The following is a 21,030-nucleotide window of genomic DNA, read 5'->3' on the forward strand; positions in this document are numbered from 1 at the left end:
CCTCATCATAACTAATTATAGCAACAAAAATACTATTTCCAAATAAGTCCACATTCTGAGGTACAGAGGTTAGGACTTCAACATATCTTTTTAGAGTACACAGTTGATTTAATTTTGCCCAAAAAGACTCTTTTTAGAACTTTTTCTGGAAATAATGGAAAAGATAAACCTTATACCCACATGGTTTGATATAAAAAAGTATAGAAACCGAAAACTGTCAGGGCCCCCCAGCCCACCATTAGAAAGGGACTTGCAGAAGGCAGAGCCTGAAGAAGGAGAGAACAAGTACTGATGGCATTCTCCAAGCTCCTGGATCCAACTATGCCTGATGCTGCACTTCTAGTTATGCAGATTATTAAATTCTATTTATTAATCAATATAATTGGATCACTTAAAACCAATATCCCTAACAAACAAAGAAAACAGAATCAATAAGATTTTAAAAGTATGTGACAGCAGTAAGAGGAAAACCAGAGCTACCCCCGAACCTGACCTATTGGGAGGAAGTAGGCACGAGAATGGACAAAGGGAAATCTATAGGAAAAGCATGTTTTGGAGGGAAAATGAGGTTAGTTTTGGGTTTCTTGAGCTTAATATTTTAGGATGACATGAATGGAGCTATATTCTATAGGACACAGGCAACAAGATCGGGATCCAGGGGAGAAAAATTATTACCTATCGTGTGATGTGTGCTGACATAGAGGGATGTGTGAGCTCAGTGCAAGAAACAGAAGCCACTCTAGGTATGTCAAGCAGAAAGAGGTTTAATACAGGGAATTACTCAAAAAAAATAGCACTGAAGGCTAGGAGGCACAGGAGTGGGGGGACGGGGGGGGGGGGGGCGCGGTCTCCCCTTAGACTGTGGAGCTCAAGGACATGCCACCATAGATGCAATCCCAAGGTCAGGAAGCTCCTGCCACCACTGTCCCTTAAACCCTGGAGGCTGATGGCCGCCATTGGAATGCTAAGTCCTGTCACCACGCTGCCTCCTAACACATCGCCACCACCTTGTCTCCCCACAGCCCCACTGCAGAGGGAGCTCATGCAAGGGCAACTAACTGGTGGAACTTTCTTGTATCTGAAATCCGAACTGCAAGGAAGACAGGTTAGCCTGCCAATCTCTCGAGTAGAAGGAAGAGGAAATGGCAGTTGAGCAAGCCCCCAAGGGCTGAATGACTATGACGAATATGATAAAGGAAGAACTGGTTGTCAGTGCAACCCCCGCCCAGCCTTCAGCAAGTGCCATCACGTGCTGAGTCTCCGTTTCCCCATCTGTGAAATGAGGCAACCGAACAATGTGATTTGCAAGGGCCTCGGCAGGCCGGCTCTTTCAGAATTCTGTCTGTGAGGACACCCTCGCCCTGACTTGGAGTTAAGCTGTTTTCTTCCTGGGAGTATTATCTTCCCAGTCGACAGGCCAGCCCCACACGTCGGAGCATAATCATTAAACACCTGGCGCGAAATGCCGCCCCACATTCAGTTTAATAATTCACATTCCGATCCGATTACCGCGAGTTTCAGAAACAAGAGCTTATTAGAATACAGTCGTTTCCTCCGAGCAAGCGGGGCTTTTAGAGGGGAAATTACGAGGATTATCTTCAAGATACAGACGTGAATAATATAACCATCCCTCCTCTCCCCGGCCCCCTTACATGCGCTCTCAGAGACGGGCTTCTAGCCAGGAGTGACTCAGCGCAGCCACCTTTGTCCCCTCGAGAGAAGGCCCTTCCTCCCTGTCTCCGTTTTTTCATCCAAACACATCTGTCCTGGGTCCTAGAGGAGCGTAGGGGTTTTCTAAGGGTCCGATTTATTACTTACTCATCTCTGACTTGCTTACCGCTGCATGAGACGTGGGAGGGAGTCTGGCAGGGTGCTATGCAGGAGACTGACAGAGGCAACTGAGTGGCTTTGAGCATCTGTGACCTCCTGGCCTCTGAAACCCCATCTCTAAAGTAAGGGGTTGGGACTAAACCAGGAATTCTTAACTTGGGGCACATGGCAAGCCTTGGGGAATTTCAGCAAAGCCTAGATCACATGCAGTAAGTCGTGTGAGGGACACTCGTGTCCCCAGTTTCTATTGAGAGAATAATGTGGTCACAGAGACGCTCACTCCATGTCAGCTCCATGGCAGAGCAGGTGGCCCAACGCAGACAACCAGTGCTCTCGGTTCCCGGCCAAGGTATTGGTTCAGAGATGATCATGTGCCTTCACCTCACATTCAGGCCAAATCTGATAACCTTTGCTGGGGATGCTGAAACAGAGCCTCTCTTCCTGCTAGACAGAAGCAAGTAAGAGCGAAGTGCTAGAACCTTCCACCAGCTGCCTCAGAGGCCACAGGGCAGACAGCCTTGGGCTGAAGTTGACATTGTAGGAGGCAGAGCAGAGAGACATCAAGAAATGAGAGCCTTGCCAGGTTGCAGTGGCTCAGTGGTTGAGCGTCCATCTATGAACCAGGAGGTCATGGTTCGATTCCTGGTCAGGGCATATGCGGGGCTTCGGGCTCGATCCCCATGAGGAGTCCCTATCAGTGATGTTTCTCTCTCTTTGATGTTTCTGTCTCTCTATCCTTCTCCCTTCCTCTCTCTCTAAAAATCAATAAAAACATTATTATTTTTTTTTTTTAAGAAATGAGAACCGAGCGGACTCTCATAGCCAGTTAGCCTGGAGGTCAAATCACCCCCGGTATTGCCGACAACAATTAAGGCTTAACTACAACAAGACTGCGCACAAAGACCACTAGGGGGTGCACCAAGAAAGCATAAAAAATGCAGAGACAAAGAAACAGGACAAAACTGTCAATGGAGGATATTGAGTTCAGAACCACACTTTTAAGGTCTCTTAAGAACTGTCTAGAAGCCGCCGATAAATGTAGTGAGATCCTCAAGAAATCTAATGAGACCCTCGATGTTATGATAAAGAACCAACTAGAAATTAAGCATACACAGACTGAAATAACGATACTATACAGACTCCCAACAGCAGACCAGAGGAGCGCAAGAATCACGGCAAAGATTTGAAATATGAAGAAGCAAAAAACACCCAACCAGAAAAGCAAAATGAAAAAAGAATCCGAAAATACGAAGATAGTGTAAGGAGCCTCTGGGACAACTTCAAGCGTACCAACATCAGAATTATAGGGGTGCCAGAAGATGAGAGAGAGCAAGATATTGAAAACCTATTTGAAGAAATAATGACAGAAAACTTCCCCCACCTGGTGAAAGGAATAGACTTACAAGTCCAGGAAGCGCAGAGAACCCCAAACAAAAGGAATCCAAAGAGGACCACACCAAGACACATCATCATTAAAATGCCAAGAGCAAAAGACAAAGAGAGAATCTTAAAAGCAGCAAGAGAAAGAAACTCAGTTACCTACAAGGGAATACCCATATGACTGTCAGCTGATTTCTCAACAGAAACTTTGCAGGCCAGAAGGGAATGGCAAGAAATATTCAAAGTGATGAATACCAAGAACCTACAACCAAGATTACTTTATCCAGCAAAACTATCATTCAGAACTGAAGGTCAGATAAAGAGCTTCACAGATAAGGAAAAGCTAAAGAAGTTCATCACCACCAAACCAGTATTATATGAAATGCTGAAAGGTATCCTTTAAGAAGAGGAAGAAGAAGAAAAAGGTAAAGATACAAATTATGAACAACAAACATGCATCTATCAACAAGTGAATCTAAGAATCAAGTGAATAAATAATCTGGTGATCATAATAGAATCAGGGACATAGAAAGGGAATGGACTGACTATTCTTGGGGGGGAAAGGGGTGTGGGAGATGCGGGAAGAGACTGGACAAAAATCGTGCACCTATGGATGAGGACAGTGGGTGGGGAGTGAGGGCGGAGGGTGGGGCGGGAACTGGGAGGAGGGGAGTTGTGGGGGGAAAAAAGAGGAACAAATGTAATAATCTGAACAATAAAGATTTAATTAAAAAAAAAAATGAGAACCCTAGCCTGTTTGGCTCAGTGGATAGAGCATCAGCCTATGGACCAGGTTCAGTTCAGGTCGAGGGCACAAACCTTGGTTGCAGGCTCCTCCCCGGCCCAGGCCCTGGTCCGGGTGTGTGCAGGAGGCAACCAATCGATGTGTTTCTCTCACATCGATATTTCTCTCTATCTTTCCCTCTCTCTTCCACTATCTCTAAAAAAATTCAATGGAAAAAGATCCTCGGGTGAGGATTTAAATTAATTAATTAATTAATAACAAAGAAATGAGTCTTGATGAAATTGTTAAAGTGCTGCATCAAACACTACCTGACTACCGTGAAGATTTTTGTTACATGAACCAGTAAATTTCCTCCACTGTTTAAGATGCTCTGAATGGGGCTTTCTATAACTTAAAACAAAGAGCAGCTTAAGTGATAGTATGTTTATTTGTGAAATGTTCTCAGGAGAGAAGCCATAGATTCTGGGAAATCTTCAAATGGATCTGTGACCCCCCCAAAAAAAGATTTAAAATCCTTAAACTAGAAAAATCTCTGAAGTCCCTTGCAGCATTAGCATTCTGTAATCATATGAATCTATAAGGTTCTAAAATTGTTGGTTTGATTGGTAATGTGTAACCTTCACCATAGTAAAACAGTTTTATTTTTTAATAAAGGTGAGTTTTCCCATTACAAAAGAAATACATACTCATTGCGGAAAATTTGTAAACTCTAAGAAAAAAAACTAAACAGAAAGACCACCATTGTTAATGTTTTGGAAATTTCCTCTTAAATTTTTCATTTTTCTATGCATAATCTTTGGGAGGTTTTAATATAGCTGAGTTCATATTATATGTGCAATTTTGTATCATGTTTTCCACCTGACATTACCATATAATTAATTCCCACATCATTTCAAATCCTTTGTAAACAGCCTTTTAAAATGGCTTAACATTCCATTGAATGGATATTCTATAATTTACCAGTTAGATGAAATGAGGCTGCAGCCAGGGGTTTTTCTTTGTTTGCTTGGTTATTTTGCTATTATATTTCTTTTGTAACAAAGGACTCCTTGCTGAATGCAAAGGAGAAGACACCAGCTGAGTGCCCATCACCGTGTGAGACCATGTGGGGAGGAGGTGAGAATGCCTCTGGCCCTGGGGAAGCCTGTTTGCCATGGAGATAACCCTTTTTAAAATTTGTTGTTCATAGATTTTAGAGGAAGAGAGGAATGGGGGGGGGGGGGTGCGGAGAGACAGATATGGATTTGTTGTTTCCCTTATTTATACATTCATCGGTTAATTCTTGCATGTGCCCTGACCGGGGATTAAACCCAAAACCTTGGCATATCGGGACAAGGCTCTAACCAACTGAGACACTGGCCAGGGCACCACGGAGACAACTCTTATGGGGCCTGTAGCTACCAATGTTAAGCCACCCCTGTCCCCCTCTGACTTTTCTTCCATTTGGGAGGAGTTCCACTGGCTTCTCTCCCCCGGAGATGGAGTGCCTGCCCTGACGGGTGGGCTCAGGAAGGAGCCCTGTTCCTCTGAGAGGCCAGGAGGGGGCAGGCCAGAGGGGGTGAGGAGCCCCATGCTCCCATTCGGGTGATGCTGCCAGGCTCAGAGCCCAGCCAATCATTATCTTTCCAGAGGGCACCTCAAGGGCATCAGTGTGGTTGAAAGGGATGGGGTGGGGCGGCAGGAGGAAGAGCAGCCATGGGGGAGTGGGTACATGGCTTCTGTTTTCTGAGGTAAAATGAAACACTCTACCATGTACAGTTCAGTGGCATTTGGAACAGTCACAATGTTGGGCATCCTCCACCTTTGTCTAGTTCAGTGATGGCGAACCTGTGACACGCGTGTCAGAGGTGACATGCGAACTCATTTTTTTGGTTGATTTTTCTTTGTTAAATGGCATTTAAATATATAAAATAAATATCAAAAATATAAGTCTTTGTTTACTATGGTTGCAAATATCAAAAAAATTCTATATGTGACACGGCACCAGAGTTAAGTTAGGGTTTTTCAAAATGCTGACATGTCGAGCTCAAAAGGTTCGCCATCACTGGTCTAGTTCCAGAACATTTCTATCACTCCAAAAGGAAACCCCATTAAGCAGTCACTCCCCACTCTCCACCCCTCCCCAGCCCCTGGCAATCGCTAATCTGCTTTGAGTCTCTAGGATTTACCTGTTCTGAATATTTTATTTAGATGGGGTCACTGCTAGGAGATCTCTCCAGGTGACAGCAACTCTCACAACTCCTGCATTTTGTAGATAAAGGCGTTCTCAGAGCAGAGTAGGGGGAGTTCTTCTACATCCTCCCCTGACTTCCCATGTTGCCATTGTGCTGCCTCTTGGCTGGCCAGTCCCCCCCCTACTTTCCCTTTCACATTCACTCTAAAAACAAAACAAACAAAAACAACAACAACAAAAACACCTTCCCAACCAATGAGCTGGGAACTGTGCCTCCTCCTGAGCAGGTGGCCTAGGCAATCCAATGATTCGACCCCTTCTGTCTTGGCTCCAGACAGCAGCAGTCCAAACAGCAGCTTGTAACCTGGGCACAGGGATCCGCTATCAATCACATGATTGAACTGTTGCCTCCGCTCCCACCCCCATTAGCCTTCACCTGGGCGTGGGAGTCCTGAAAACTGCGTACATCCTTATAACGTATGCTCTCTCCTCTGCAAACAAATTCTAGTACCTCCCGTAACCCCTATGGTCGTGAGCAGCGAGACTGAGTTATCACTTCTGCCTGTGAGTGTTTTCCCTTCTGGTTGGAGATGGCGGAGAACCTCAGAGCTACCCCAAATGACGCTGCCAGGGTGCAGGGCGGGAGAGGCGGAGGAGGAAGGACTGACTGATGGGGAGGCAGGACCAAAGAGATCAACCGGAGATGCAGGGCTTCGGGACTGGAAAAGGACTTCTCCTGTCTCAGGACCATCCTGCAGAAACACGGAGAAGACGGAGACCACCTGCTGCCTTTGGGAAATGATATGGACACACGGCACACCCCTGGCCTTATTCCCTGGGCCCTCCCTGACCTGAAGAAAGAGATGCTCACTAAGGACTTAGAAACCTGTTTCCCAAGTCTGTTCCAATCTCTGCATCTCAGCCCAACAAGAAAACTACCTACATTCACATGACAGGGAAGAAGGAGGACGACGGACAGAACCAATGAGACAAGCCTCTGCCCTCTGTCCAACCTCGATCCCTCCTGTCTCTCCCGAGTGTGCTCTTGGCATTCTGTCGTCTTGTACATCCACACGTGATCGAGAGGAATCCTGGCTCTCCTCAGTCGTGGTTCCTGTGGTCCCCACCCCAATACACACACACCGCCAGCATCACGGAGTCAGTAGGCGAAGACCCAGGATCTCTTTGGGAGGTTATTATTCAGTGGTGCCGTTCCTAAATCAGGAAATGGATGTTGTCTAGCTACCAACCCTCCCCTTAGATACGCACCTGGACGCCCAGAGCGCCCCCCTCCACTGACATCCTCTGTGTTAGTATCCCGGGGCTGTGATGACAAGTTACCACCTGGGAGGCTTACAACAGCACTGGAGGCTCAAATCCCCAAACCACGGCATTGGCAAGGCCACGCTCCCGCCAAAGGCTGGGAAAGAACCCTTTGCCTCTTCTAGCTTTGCGTGGTTACCTTGATGGCTCTTGATTTGTGGTGTGTTATGCCCAGATTTCAAGATCCCCAACAGACCACGCAAGGGAGCCAGCCGTGTCTGATGCAAAAGCAAAGAGTCCTTTATTCAAACTAGTTCGGCTCCCCAACCACACTCACCGATGTAATGGTAAGCCTAGTGGCAGAGAGAGACCTAGCCTGATGGGAAGAGGAGTTTTATAGGGGGGTGGAGTAAGGGCAGGAGAGGGGACTGTGGGCCCTGCCGATTGGCCAGGCGCAAGTCGGTGTCTCATTACACAGGATGTGGTCATATTGATGGCGTGCACTTCCCTTGATTATCATTGGTTAGTCCAGAGAAATCCTGGGTGTGGCTAGCAGAGGCTTGGGCTTCCGGGAAGAAGCCTCGCTGAACACATGGCTCTGCCCAAAAATGGAGGACCCAGGGCAAGATGGAGGGCGTAGTCCTCGCCCTTTCATGGTGGAACCACTCCGGCCTCTGCCTCTATTCACGTGGTCCTCCCTGTGTGTCTGAACACACTGCCCTCTTCCTATAAGGACACCAATCATTGGATCAGAGCCCGCCCTCCTCCAGTAGGTCCTCAATTTCACTGATTACATCTGCAAAGACCCCATTTCCAAGCAAGGTCACACGCACAGGCACTGGGAGTGAATACTGGACCACACCTTTGGGGATAACACAATTCAGCCCACCCACCCTCTACTGAGGCCCGACCAGAAGCCCGTGGCATGCTCACAACAGGAAGATTTTCCTCCTGTCAGTTCCTAGGACCCCAAAATATATATTATCATCAACACCACAAAATACCAATATTTACTGAGCACTTACGAAGTGTCAAGGTCTGTGCTAGCTATTTTATGTGAATTTTCTTGTTAATCCTCATATTCACTCTATGAAGTAGGAACTATTATTACCCCCATATTACAAGTGAGGAAATTGAAGCTTCAGAAAATTAAGTAACTTACCCAATATAGATCCAAGATTTGAACCGAACTCTCTCTGACCCCAATGCCCACCCAAGTTCTCCTATACTTTACCTTTGAGCTAAGCTGTGTGACTTTGGGAGAGTAAGCACCCCTTTCTGGGCTTCAGTATCCTTATCTCTAAAAACAACAGTTCCTGCCCTGGCCGGGTGGCTCAGTGGGTTAGAGCATCATCCTGTATACCAAAAGGTTGCAGATTTGATTCCTGGTCAGGGCACATACCTGGGTTTCAGATTCAATCCCTGATGAGGGTGTACGGGAGACAACTAATCTACGTTTCTCTCTCACATCGATATTTCTCTCTCTCTCTCTCTCTCTCTCTCTCTCTCTCTCTCTCTCTCTCCTCTCCCTCCCTCCCTCTTCCTCCCTCCCTCCCTCCCTTCCTCCCTTTCTCTTTCTCTAAAATCAATTTTAAAAAAATACATATCCTTGGGTGAGGATTAAAAAAATTAAAACAGCTCTAACCGGTATGGCTCAGTGGATAGAGTGTCAGCCTGTGGACTCAAGGGTCCCAGGTTCGATTCCAGTCAAGGGCATGTACCTTGGTTGCGGGCACATCCCCAGTAGGGAGTGTGCAGGAGGCAGCTGATAGATGTTTCTTTCTCATCAATGTTTCTAACTCTCTATCCCTCTCCCTTCCTCTCTGTAAAAAATCAATAAAATATATATTGTTTTAAAAATTAAAACAACAGTTCCCCTAGGTTTCCAAGGGCTCTTCTGCTGTGAATTCATGGCCTTATCAGTCCTTCCTACATTTGAAATCCACCCAGAAAAACCTGCTCCCTCCCTCAGCCCTCCCCAAGAGCAACCAGACATCTAACAGAGTGTGTTTATGAAAGATTCCAATAAGCAGGACTTCAAATACCTTTCCCAAATTTCTGATACAGAGCTCTGATGGCCTCATCAGAAGCAGCGGCCATTCGTATCTGCATTTATGCTTCAGGGAGAGCCTAACTGACCCACGGGAAAGACCAGCTGCACCACCGACACGCATCTTACAGCACTTGGGGAAACACTTGCATTTCTAATCTGTTTCTTATCAGCAGGTGCTTCTGGAACTAAGCCAGCATCCAGTTTGCAGTGTCTTTCACTGGACGTAAACGACTATTTCATCATCCAGTTCCAGAGAACAGGTTCACGGATGGAAGGGCCTTCCTGATCCCTCCTCCCGGAGTTTCCCCTCCAGGCCCAGATGTGGGCTCTGGACACGAGGCAGGATGGAAGCAGGCAAGGGGAGGGGGTGGGGAATGTCGGGAAGATCAGGGTCAGTAGGTGACCCTAACTGGTGAAAGGGCAGCGCTAAGAGCCGGCTGGAGCCTAAATGATCCACAAACCCTAAAACAGCGGTTCTCAACCTGTGGGTCGCGACCCCTCTGGTGGTCGAATGACCCTTTCACAGGGGTCGCCTAAGACCATCCTGCATATCAGATATTTACATTATGATTCATAACAGTGGCAACATTACAGTTATGAAGTAGCAACGAAAGTAATTTTATGGTTGGGTCACAACATGAGGAACTATATTTAAAGGGCCAGAAGGTTGAGAACCACTGCCCTAAAAGGAATCACATGTATTGGACGCTACTAGCCTCAGGCACATTTTCCCTTGCAATGCCCTCAGCTTTGTAAAGCTCTCAGCAAGTATGGGGGGGAGGGGGATGGGGGGAGGATACTTCTGCAAACAAAACAAGGCTCAGCTGTGAATGAGGTTCAGGGCCAGGTGTGGCTGATTCCAAAGCCTCTTTCCTCACAACCCAGGGGCCCAAGGATCACACAGAACAAAGGTCACCCCCTCTTTCTAGAGTTTACGTCGCTATTGGTGTCACAGCTGCCAACTTACAAGAGCACGTACTCTTTTTTTAATATTTTTTGTATGGAGGAGACAAGATTTTTACCCATATAAAACCAGGAACGAGTAAGATTACCTAAGGTGCCGAGTCCCGGGCAGAATCAGTGCTGGGGAAGAATGCAGGAGGGAGGGGAGAAGGTGGCCTCTTCATCCTGGGCTCTCCTCCCTCTTGCCCCCGCTGCAGAGTCAGAATCAGGGGCTGACCCTCTGCAGTCCCAAAGGTCAAGACCTGCCCCTCGCCCACCTGCCCCTGGCCCACTTGCCCCTCGCCCACCTGCCCCTCGCCCACCTGCCCCTGGCCCACCTGCCCCTCGCCCTTGAGCAGAGCACCAGGGTCATGCAGGCCAAACTTGCCGTCCTGCCTCCACAAGCCTCGCTCACCTGTAGGTGAGGGTGATAGTCAGACCTACTTCATTTACACTCTGAATCCCAACCAGTCTCCCTCCCTCCACTCCAGGCCCTCTCCAAGTCCAACCCCCTGCCTAGCTACCTAACTCCCTCCCTCCACTCTTGCATCCACTACGCAGCAGGCACAATTAAAAAGTAAAATTCTATCCACAGAAAATGTGTGGCTAATTTTTACATATATCCTAGCCACAGCTCTACTTTGCATATGAACCAAGTAACGCTCAGAGCGGCTGTGACTCACTGGAGAAGCTCGCCTCCACGTGGGGACTTCTGAGACCAGCCCCGGCCTCCTCCTCCTCTGCAAGGGACAGGGAGCCTTGGCTCCAAACACGCCGAGAACCAACCTCAGGCTAGACCAGCGCCCGGAGTTTCCTGAGGAGTCTTCTAATCGCGTGATCCAGCTCAGCTGCGCCTGCAGAGACCCGCCTCTTCCACGGTACCACGCCGAGGGGTGGCTGCTTCAACAGCTCAGTACAGATGCGTGTCATTTACTCCTTTTGTGACAATTAATTTGCTTGGGGACCAAGGGTGTTCAGTGGTTAGATTGACACGCAAAGAAAAATTAAACATTGATGTGTCCTTTATCTCTTCGTTTCTACACAGATAAGTCCTAGCAGTGTCTACAAGATATTTTTATTGACAGTGTTTATCTATTTGAATTGACTCCAAATGACACCTGAGAAACAGGAACACACCACAGTATTTTTAAACAGAAGCGGTGACCACAGAGGGCCAGATGGTAAAGGAAGTGTCTAGCCTGAGATTCTGGTGCAGCATAAACTCAGTGCAATATGACATCAAGAATCAGGCCCCAGCAAGTCGGAGCGCAATAAAGCCTTGGAAACACACATGGGCGGGGGGGGGGGGGGGGGTGTCCCTGTTTAACGGCAGCATTGTGCTAGGGGTGCAGAAGGGTTTTGTCTCATGTGCCAGCTTGGTGCTAATGTCCAAACCACTGGGTTGAGAAAGAGTCGGAGGCTTGGTTAGAAGAGTCCCAGTCACAGCACAGAGCAAATTATAGTCCCCTATTCTTGTCCTCCACCCGCTCTCCCGCCTCACTTAGATCCTGCCTGCCTCTTTCGTATGGGCTGCCCGGTGTCGATTCAATATCGGGCTTCCTGAGGTAGGGCAGCATAAAGGTTAACTTGGAACCAGAGACCTGTGTTGGAAACTTAGCTCATCCCTGACCACTTGTGTGACCTTGGGAAGTTAGCTAACATCACTGGTCTTGTTTTCTTATCTCAAAAGGGGATAATGATATCGCCCACCTTGTAAGACTGTCGTGTGAATTAAATGAGAGAGTATGTGCCAAGCACTAGGTGCAGTGCCTGGTGGCAACAAGGGTTCCATAAATGGGCTATTATTGTAGACTAGAGGCCTGGTACATGAAATTCGTGCGGGGGGGAGGGGGGGTCCCCTCAGCCCAGCCTGCACCCTCTCCAATCCGGGACCCCTTGGGGGATCGGGCCTAAACCGGCAGTCGGACATCCCTCTTACAATCCTGGACCACTGGCTCCTAATCACTCACCTGCCTGCCTGCCTGGTCGCCCCCAACTGACCCCCTCCCCCACCGGCCTGGTCACCACCAACTGCCCCCCTCTGCTGGCCTGGTTGCCCCCAACTGCCCCCCCCCCCGCTGGCCTAGTCACCCCTCACCCCCCCCCCCCCCACTGGCCTGGTTGCCCCATGCAGCCTGCTTGTTGTCATCTGGTTGTCCCTCACCAGCACCCCTGCTAACCTGGTCATAGGCAGCCATCTTGTGAGAGCATGAGGGTTAATTTGCATATTACCTCTTTATTATATAGGATGCCCACAATGCCTGCCACTGTGTGAATCACTAAGCACACTTTCAAGAAGTATTTCTTAGTGGTTATCCCGGGGTGATAGAATGAGTGGCCTTCTAGTTGTTTCTTCCTGTATTTTATTAGTACTAAGCAGTATTATTGAGAACACATTATGTGCGAGGCCCTGTTGCAAGTGTTGTAGGTGTCTTCACTCATCTAATCCTCACAGAGTAGGATCATGCCGGGGCTGGGGGAGCAGAAGCGTGCACCCAGGCAGTGTGGCTCCAGCACCTGCCCTCTGAGCCACTCTCGTCACCACCTCAGCCAAGGAGTAGGTGTTACTTCTTTTGTAATCGGAAAACAAAATATTATTTTTAAAGCAATTTAAGATGTTAAATACACATGGATTGAATGACTGTCAACTCCCGTCTAAATTTCTAAGAACCTCACGACTGAGATATTGACACTTCTTTTAATTCAGACTAAAAGTTTTATTGAGAGCAGGGTGCTAAGCACTGAGCTAGATACTAGGAAATACAATAGAAGACACGATGTCTTCCCTTCAGTGCCTTGCAGACGTGGAAGGTGAATTATTATTGCTAACAGCTCATATTCATTTAGGGCAGACCGTGTGCCCAGTCACTGTGCTAAAAGCTTTGTCTACATTATCTCATTTACTCCACCTAACAAATCAATAAAATGGGTACAATTAATATCCCACTGTGCAAATGAGAAAATAAAATCTTCCAATGGTAACACCTGCTCAGGCTTCGAAAAAGAAATACCTTCTAGGCTTCCACGTGCTACTGAAGGCAGTGGTTTCTGTCCATCTTCCCTTTGTCCCCGTGTCTTAAAAAGGTCACCTGACAGGTGCTTGCAACATTCCTGGCAAAGTGAATACTAACTTTAAAAAAGTAAATATCAACATATTAAAAAATGTTTTTATTGATTTCAGAGAGAGAAAGGGAGAGGGGGAGAGAGAAAAACATCAATGATGAGAGAGAATCATTGATTGGTTGCCCACTGGGGATTGAGCCCAAACCCCAGGCATGTGGCCTGACTAGGAATCGAACCGTGACCTCCTGGTTCATAAGTCAATGCTCGACCACTGAGAACCACTGGCTGGGCAATACCAACTTTTTAATACACTCCCATCACTAAACATCAGTGTATTTATTACCAGACATTAAACTTTACATGCACACACGTCAGAGCTGGTGAGTTCTAAACAATTCCACTCCGAGCTTATGGGCCTCTTCTTCCGTCCTCCCCATCAGCAAGCACCTCTTTTCCTACCTTCAGCATTTGCTGCCTTCCTGTTCTTGCTAGCTAATTCTCAATTTCAAGACGTTCTATTACACCTGATTTATGGCCTGATAGGGCTCAGTGTAGCCCAGAACCTTGAGCTTGTGAAATGCACGGGGAATGGGGGTGGGTGGGGGGCTTACTAATGACTGTGCTCATCTTCGTGCACTGCAGGGAACTTTTTTAAGTAAAAAAGGCTCAAGAAGCAGGGCGTAGCGAACAGCCAATTATGAATAACAATCATCGGATGGCCGCGTGCAGTTCATCTTCCAGCTCCTTTGGTTTTCATCTAATTAAATCTTTCATTTCCACGGGCAGCGTGAGATGCAAGCTTGTGTCTGCCTTTGTCGGTGGGAGATAATCAATAGGAGAAATGTGGATACATTTCAGCATTAGCAGCTCAATTGGAAGTTGCTTTATTTTAATAACATCCTTGCCTTCTTTCTGTTCAGGCTAAATCGACAGCTTTGATGAATAAGAGATGACAGAAAACTGGTTTATGTTATCCCATTAAGAGTAAAGAAATCAGAGAATGAAAGGGAGCTGAGAAAGAAATTGAAAAACACTTTAAAGCTGCATTTTCTTTGTTAAGAGGGAAAACAAACAAAAATGCCTCCCGTTCACTCTAAAAGATCATCGAATCTATTTGATTTCAGCTGGATAACCTTCCAAAACCCTGACAATAAATTCCCACTTTTGGAGGTCTTCCACCACTTCTATTTGAGGCTCAGATTTAGTTATTCTTGGTTAATTTCGACTGGACCTGCAATATGGATTAGAGAGAACCAGGTACAAGATGGTATTTGTTCACCAAAAGTGAACTCAAAAGCCCAGCTGCTCACATCCTCAAATAGTCGGCCTGCCGGGGGCGGGGGGAGGGGGGGGGCGAGGGGTGGACACCTTAACGAGCACAGGAGGTCCACAGGGCCAGGCATTCACTAGGACCCGCTGTGGGACTGTCCCCTGGCCAGTGGGCTAGAAAGACCTCTTTGGAACTCCTGCCTGTTGTAGCCGAGCATCTACTTGGCAGTGCCATGTGACTATCTCTCACCTAAAAACCAGCTTTGCCACAACGAGATACCACTTCACACCCATTAGGCTGGCGATTATAAAACAAATAAACAAGTGTTGGTGAGGGTGTGGGAAAATGCGGACATTCGTGCACTGTGGATGGGAACATAAAATGGTGCAGCCACTGGGGAAAACCATTTGGTGGTCCTTCAAAAGACTTCACGTAGCATTACCACGTGATCCAGCAATTCCACTTCTGCGTCTATACCCAAAAGAAGTGACAGCAGGGACTGGAACAGGTATTTGTACTCCCAAGTTTGTAACTATTATTCACAATAGCCACCAGAAGGAAGCACCCGCCATGTCCATCGATGGACGAAGGAGATAAAATGTGGTAGGGGCCTACAATGAAATATTCTTCCGCCTTAGGAAGGGAGTTCTGACACCTGCTACAGCGTGGATGAACCTTGGAGACAGTAAGCAGAGTGAAATCAGGCAGTCAAATTCTCTGCGGTCCCTAGCTAGAACTTTGTCCTGAAGCTTGTGGAAGGTCACTGGAGGGTTGTAACCCATGGGAGAAAATATTAGAGAAGGTGGCAGAGATGGGAGAGGGGTAAACACTGAGCTATATGGTTTTAGGCCCATAGATGTCTGTATATTTCACTCAGTAATGGGCTTTCTCCTCTCCATTAACACAAATAATTAACACCATTGGCTTAAGGGAAAACCAGTCATTAAAGGAAATGCCACATTAACACTCCCATTGCACCAACACCTTCCTTCTCAGGACAGGGAACTGGATATAATGTGTCCAGCTGCTTACTCAAGTCAAGCTCTGCTTCTGCACAAACTCCAGAGGGGCCGCTCTCTCACCTCCACTCTCATCACTGGGAAGGGGTACCGGGCTTCCCAGGCTCCTGTGACTTAACCAAAGCTCCCCACTGCGCTCTCCTCTGTGCCCTGCCTGTGCCGAGCTCTTCGGACCCATAGCTTCTGTGATGAGCAGGGCTGGGTCAGAGAAGTTTTGCTCAGATTAGAACCTGCTCACCAAGGCTGGCCCGTGTCATGAACCTTATCTCGTTTAGACATCCTGACGTCACTCACTACCATCACTGAGTGTCATTCTAAATAGCTGCTCTCCACTGATATTTTCATCCCTGATTTCCTAAGAATCCAGGGAATTCCATGGCATTTGTGCTCAGAACCATTGACTGTCCCCCCAGCCTGGGCCTCAGAAGAGAGCTGGAGAACCAGTCTCCTGCCTGACCCGTTGGGAGTCTGGAGAGAAGTCTGCAGCTGAGTGCGATCTCCTGCACTATCTCAGCTATTCCAGACCCCACGTGTGGGTTTTTAGTCTGTCACAGGGTAGCCATCTCTTCTCACCCCTGTGGACAGTGGTGGTGCCTCCGCTCCTGTGCTCGGCCAGAGGAGACAGTCTGTGTAGCTCACCTCTCCTCCGAGGGGCCTCTCTTTGGTTGCCTCACAAACTCACCTTTCTCGTGGGCTGAACAAAAGTAATGATTTTGCAGTTTATCATTTTCTCATGGTAGGGCCGGATGGATGTGCTGAGCAGCATGCCATATCCTAAGAAGCATACCAGCATTTAAATTCCACCTTTATCCCATAGCAAATGTACACCTGAACCTGTATGAAGCTATTTTTATTCTTCCATAGGAATCATGCTGCTTTGATAAATCTCTTTCTAGCAGTGTAAATCACCCCTCAACCTCCCAAAAATTCTTCAGCCTTTTATTAAACTTCCCACGTGACCCTAGAATTATATTGTCTAGTTAAAAATACTTTCGACATTTTTTTTTAATATATTTTATTGATTTTTTACAGAGAGGAAGGGAGAGAGATAGAGAGTTAGAAACATCGACGAGAAACATCGACCAGCTGCCTCCTGCACATCCCCCACTAGGGATATGCCCGCAACCCAGGCACATGCCCTTGACCGGAATCGAACCCGGGACCCTCCAGTCCGCAGGCCGACGCTCTACCAAACCGGTTTCGGCTCGACATTTTTTTTATGCCCCGCCCCGGGTCAACAGACCACGTGACATCCGGAACTCCTCACTTTCGACATTTTTATTAGAATTGAACTGGCTGAATTATTGAGTTGTGCCATCCAATAATGTGGTATGCGCTACCACTTATTTAAATCTTCAATTTCCCCAGTAAAGTTTTAGTTTTATTTATATGGGTCCTATATACATTTCTTATGTCAAGTTTATTCCTAGATATTTTTTATATTTTCTTTATTTTAATGCCTTTAAAAAAAATTTTATTTGCTGATATTTGTTGTCTTAAGGATAAGCATTGATTTTTATATAGTGATTTTGTACCCAACTGCTTTATTGAACTCTCCTTACTTCTAATAATTTTTCAGTTTATTTTCCTGAGTTCCTTGGTAGACAAGTATATACAAGTAATACTTTGTCTCCTCCTTGCCAAAGATTTTTCTCTTATTTCATTTTGACTTGCTGTGTTGACTAAACTTTCAGGAAATATTAAATGGCCATGGATAGTGGGCACACCTGCCCTTACCTGACTTTGGTAGAAAACACCAGAGCTTTACCGTTAAGTATGAGGATACCTGAGGCAGGTACAATAAATTCTCTTACTCAACAGATACTCCAACCCCCTTTTCGTGTGAGAAAGGAAAAAAGCACTCGCAACTAGGCCACGCAGTCCTCCGTGCTGGACATACACGTCTCACAGAATGCCAGCTCGGACAAGGCCACTCTGAGGCCGTGAGTAAATGAGGTAAAGCGAGTCCATACCGTCCATAACTTTGTCTAAGCACAGACAAAAACAGAGTCACTGTGCCACCCACAAATACCAAACATCCCCCTCTTGGTTAAAACGAGGGACTAGTAATTCTTTACCAATTATGCCTTTTTTCTCACCCTAGCTTGCCCTCCCAATATATAAAATGTATTGAGATCACCACAGAATTCTCACTGCCACACACACTTTCCAGCAGCACCCAGCCTAGAGCAGCCCCTTGTTTTGCTGGACTGTCCACAAATCATCCAACCCAGCAGTTCTAACACCTCCTTGTTGAGGCAACATGGCTCCCCACGGTGTGTGTTCTCCACTCGACACAACAACCGGAACCTGTTCAGCTGCAGTTGTGTTCATGGTGGTCTCCGGCTGGAGGACACTGACAATAAAAAAATTGTTTTTAATTTTAAAAAGTTAACAAGATCAAGTGAATCAGAATCACTGGAACAAAACTGAGACTCTACATTAACGAGCAAGCACCCAGACTTCCTCTGCATACGAAAGTCTGAGAAACACTGAACTAGGGCTGTGGACAGAGCAGCTTCCTGTCAATGAAACAGGTATATCACTGACAGCCAGGAAGTGCTGAGCACTAATTTAATACTAACAATGTTCTGCTAACAAAAGGTAAATGAGCACCACCTACTGCCCCGCTTAGAATGCAATGCTGAGATTGCTTCAATTCCTCTCAGTAATTGAATTTACTCTGAAAAAAATGAATCAATCCTAAATAAGATATCCAACCTCTAGAAAGCATTGTTAGAATGGAACATGAAAACAGTATTAATACCTAGGAGAAAACTTTCTGAGTTAAGGGTTTTTGAAGTTTTATGTTAAATATATGTAATAAACTCCTGTAATTTCAAGTTACTACTAAAACAGTAAAGGAAAATATAATCCCTCATCCATTGGCCTATACCCGTGGTCAGCAAACTGCAGCTCTCGAGCCACATGCGGCTCTTTGGCCCCTTGAGTGTGGCTCTTCCTAAGCCTTAGGAGTACCCTAATTAAGTTAATAACAATGTACCTACCTATATAGTTTAAGTTTAAAAAATTTGGCTCTCGAGAACCAAGATGGCGGCATAGGTTAACGCCGGAGTTTGCTGCTTTGAACAACTACTTCAAAAGTGAAACCAAAAAACGGAAGGGACATCACCCAGAACCACAGGAACGCTGGCTGAGTGGAAGTCCTACAACTAGGAGGAAAGAGAAACGCATACGGACACTCAGAGGAGGCGCAGTGCTGAAGTCAAATTCTGAGGTGTGGAGTTCGCGGAGCGGGCTGGCGGCAGAGGGCGCGGTTGGCGTTTTCAATCGGGAGGGAGTCGCAGACTCTGAGCTCCAGATCCGGGCGAGTCTTTAGGGACCCAGACTCAAACGGAAGAAGCGGGACTGTCTGGCTTCGGTCAGAGCGAGTGCAGCTTTCTCTCCGAGGTCTGCAGTGGGTGCTGGGACTCAGAGAGGCAGAGCCCCTGGGGACAGGACTGAGAGCAGCCATAACTGCTCTCTCCGGCCCACCCTGTTGATCCTGTGTGACCCGCCCCGCCCAAGCCCTGCACACAGGCATTTGCCGGATAGCCTCAGGCAAACGCCAGATTAGCACCTCCCTAGAGGACAGAAGTTCTCTCACTGCTGACACAGCTGATTCTCATAGCCACTTGGCCTGGAGGTCAAACCCTCCCTGGAATTAGCTACAACAATCAAGATTTAACTATAAGACTTCGAACAAAGACCACTAGGGGGTGCACCAAGGAAGCATAACAAAATGCAGAGACAAAGAAACAGGACAAAATTGTCAATGGAAGATATAGAGTTCAGAACCACACTTTTAAGGTCTCTCAAGAACTGTTTAGAAGCCGCCGATAAACTTAATGAGATCTACAAGAAAACTAATGAGACCCTCGATCTTATATTGGGGAACCAACTAGAAATTAAGCATACACGGACTGAAATAACGAATATTATACAGACTCCCGACAGCAGACCAGAGGAGCGCAAGAATCAAGTCAATGATTTGAAATGCGAGGAAGCAAAAAACACCCAACCGGAAAAGCAAAATGAAAAAAGAATCCAAAAATGCGAGGATAGTGTAAGGAGCCTCTGGGACAGCTTCAAGCGCACCAACATCAGAATTATAGGGGTGCCAGAAGATGAGAGAGAGCAAGATATTGAAAACCTATTTGAAGAAATAATGACAGAAAACTTCCCCCACCTGGTGAAAGAAATGGACTTACAGGTCCAAGAAGCGCGGAGAACCCCAAACAAAAGGAATCCAAAGAGGACCACACCAAGACACATCATAATTAAAATGCCAAGAGCAAAAGATAAAGAGAGAATCTTAAAAACAGCAAGAGAAAGAAACTCAGTTACCTACAAGGGAATACCCATACGACTGTCAGCTGATTTCTCAACAGAAACTTTGCAGGCCAGAAGGGAGTGGCAAGAAATATTCAAAGTGATGAATACCAAGAACCTACAACCAAGATTACTTTATCCAGCAAAGCTATCATTCAGAACTGAAGGTCAGATAAAGAGCTTCACAGATAAGGAAAAGCTAAAGGAGTTCATCACCACCAAACCAGGATTATATGAAATGCTGAAAGGTATCCTCTAAGAAGAGGAAGAGGAAGAAAAAGGTAAAGATACAAATTATGAACAACAAATATGCATCTATCAACAAGTGAATCTAAGAATCAAGTGAATAAATAATCTGATGAGCAGAATGAACTGTTGATTATAATAGAATCAGGGACATAGAAAGGGAATGGACTGACTATTCCTGGGGGGGGAAAGGGGTGTGGGAGATGCGGGAAGAGACTGGACAAAAATCGTGCACCTATGGATGAGGACAGTGGGTGGGGAGTGAGGGCAGAGGGTGGGGCGGGAACTGGGAGGAGGGGAGTTATGGGGGGAAAAAAAAGAGGAACAAATGTAATAATCTGAACAATAAAGATTTAATTAAAAAAAAAAAATTGGCTCTCAAAAGAAATTTCAATCGTTGTACTGTTGAGATTTGGCTCTGTTGACTAATGACTTTGCCGACCACTGGCCTATACCAACAGTGAAAGGAAAAACAGAACCAGAGGATGCCCTAAAATACTGCAATAAAACAACATGCAGGTATGCTCAGCTCCACACTCCCTCCATTCCCAAGGGAAAATGAGAGAAATAAGGATAAGCTTTCTTATCCTGTAATCTACTCATGTTCAGTATCAAACTTCCACCTGTAGGACACTAGTTGGAAAGTTAATATTCCCTTCAAAATGCCTAGTGAATTCCAGTCTGTTACTATGTCTAAGGCAGATTTCCCCTTCC

This window comes from Myotis myotis, unplaced genomic scaffold (assembly GCF_014108235.1).
Source record: "Myotis myotis isolate mMyoMyo1 unplaced genomic scaffold, mMyoMyo1.p scaffold_m19_p_6, whole genome shotgun sequence".
In the NCBI taxonomy this organism is placed as follows: domain Eukaryota; kingdom Metazoa; phylum Chordata; class Mammalia; order Chiroptera; family Vespertilionidae; genus Myotis; species Myotis myotis.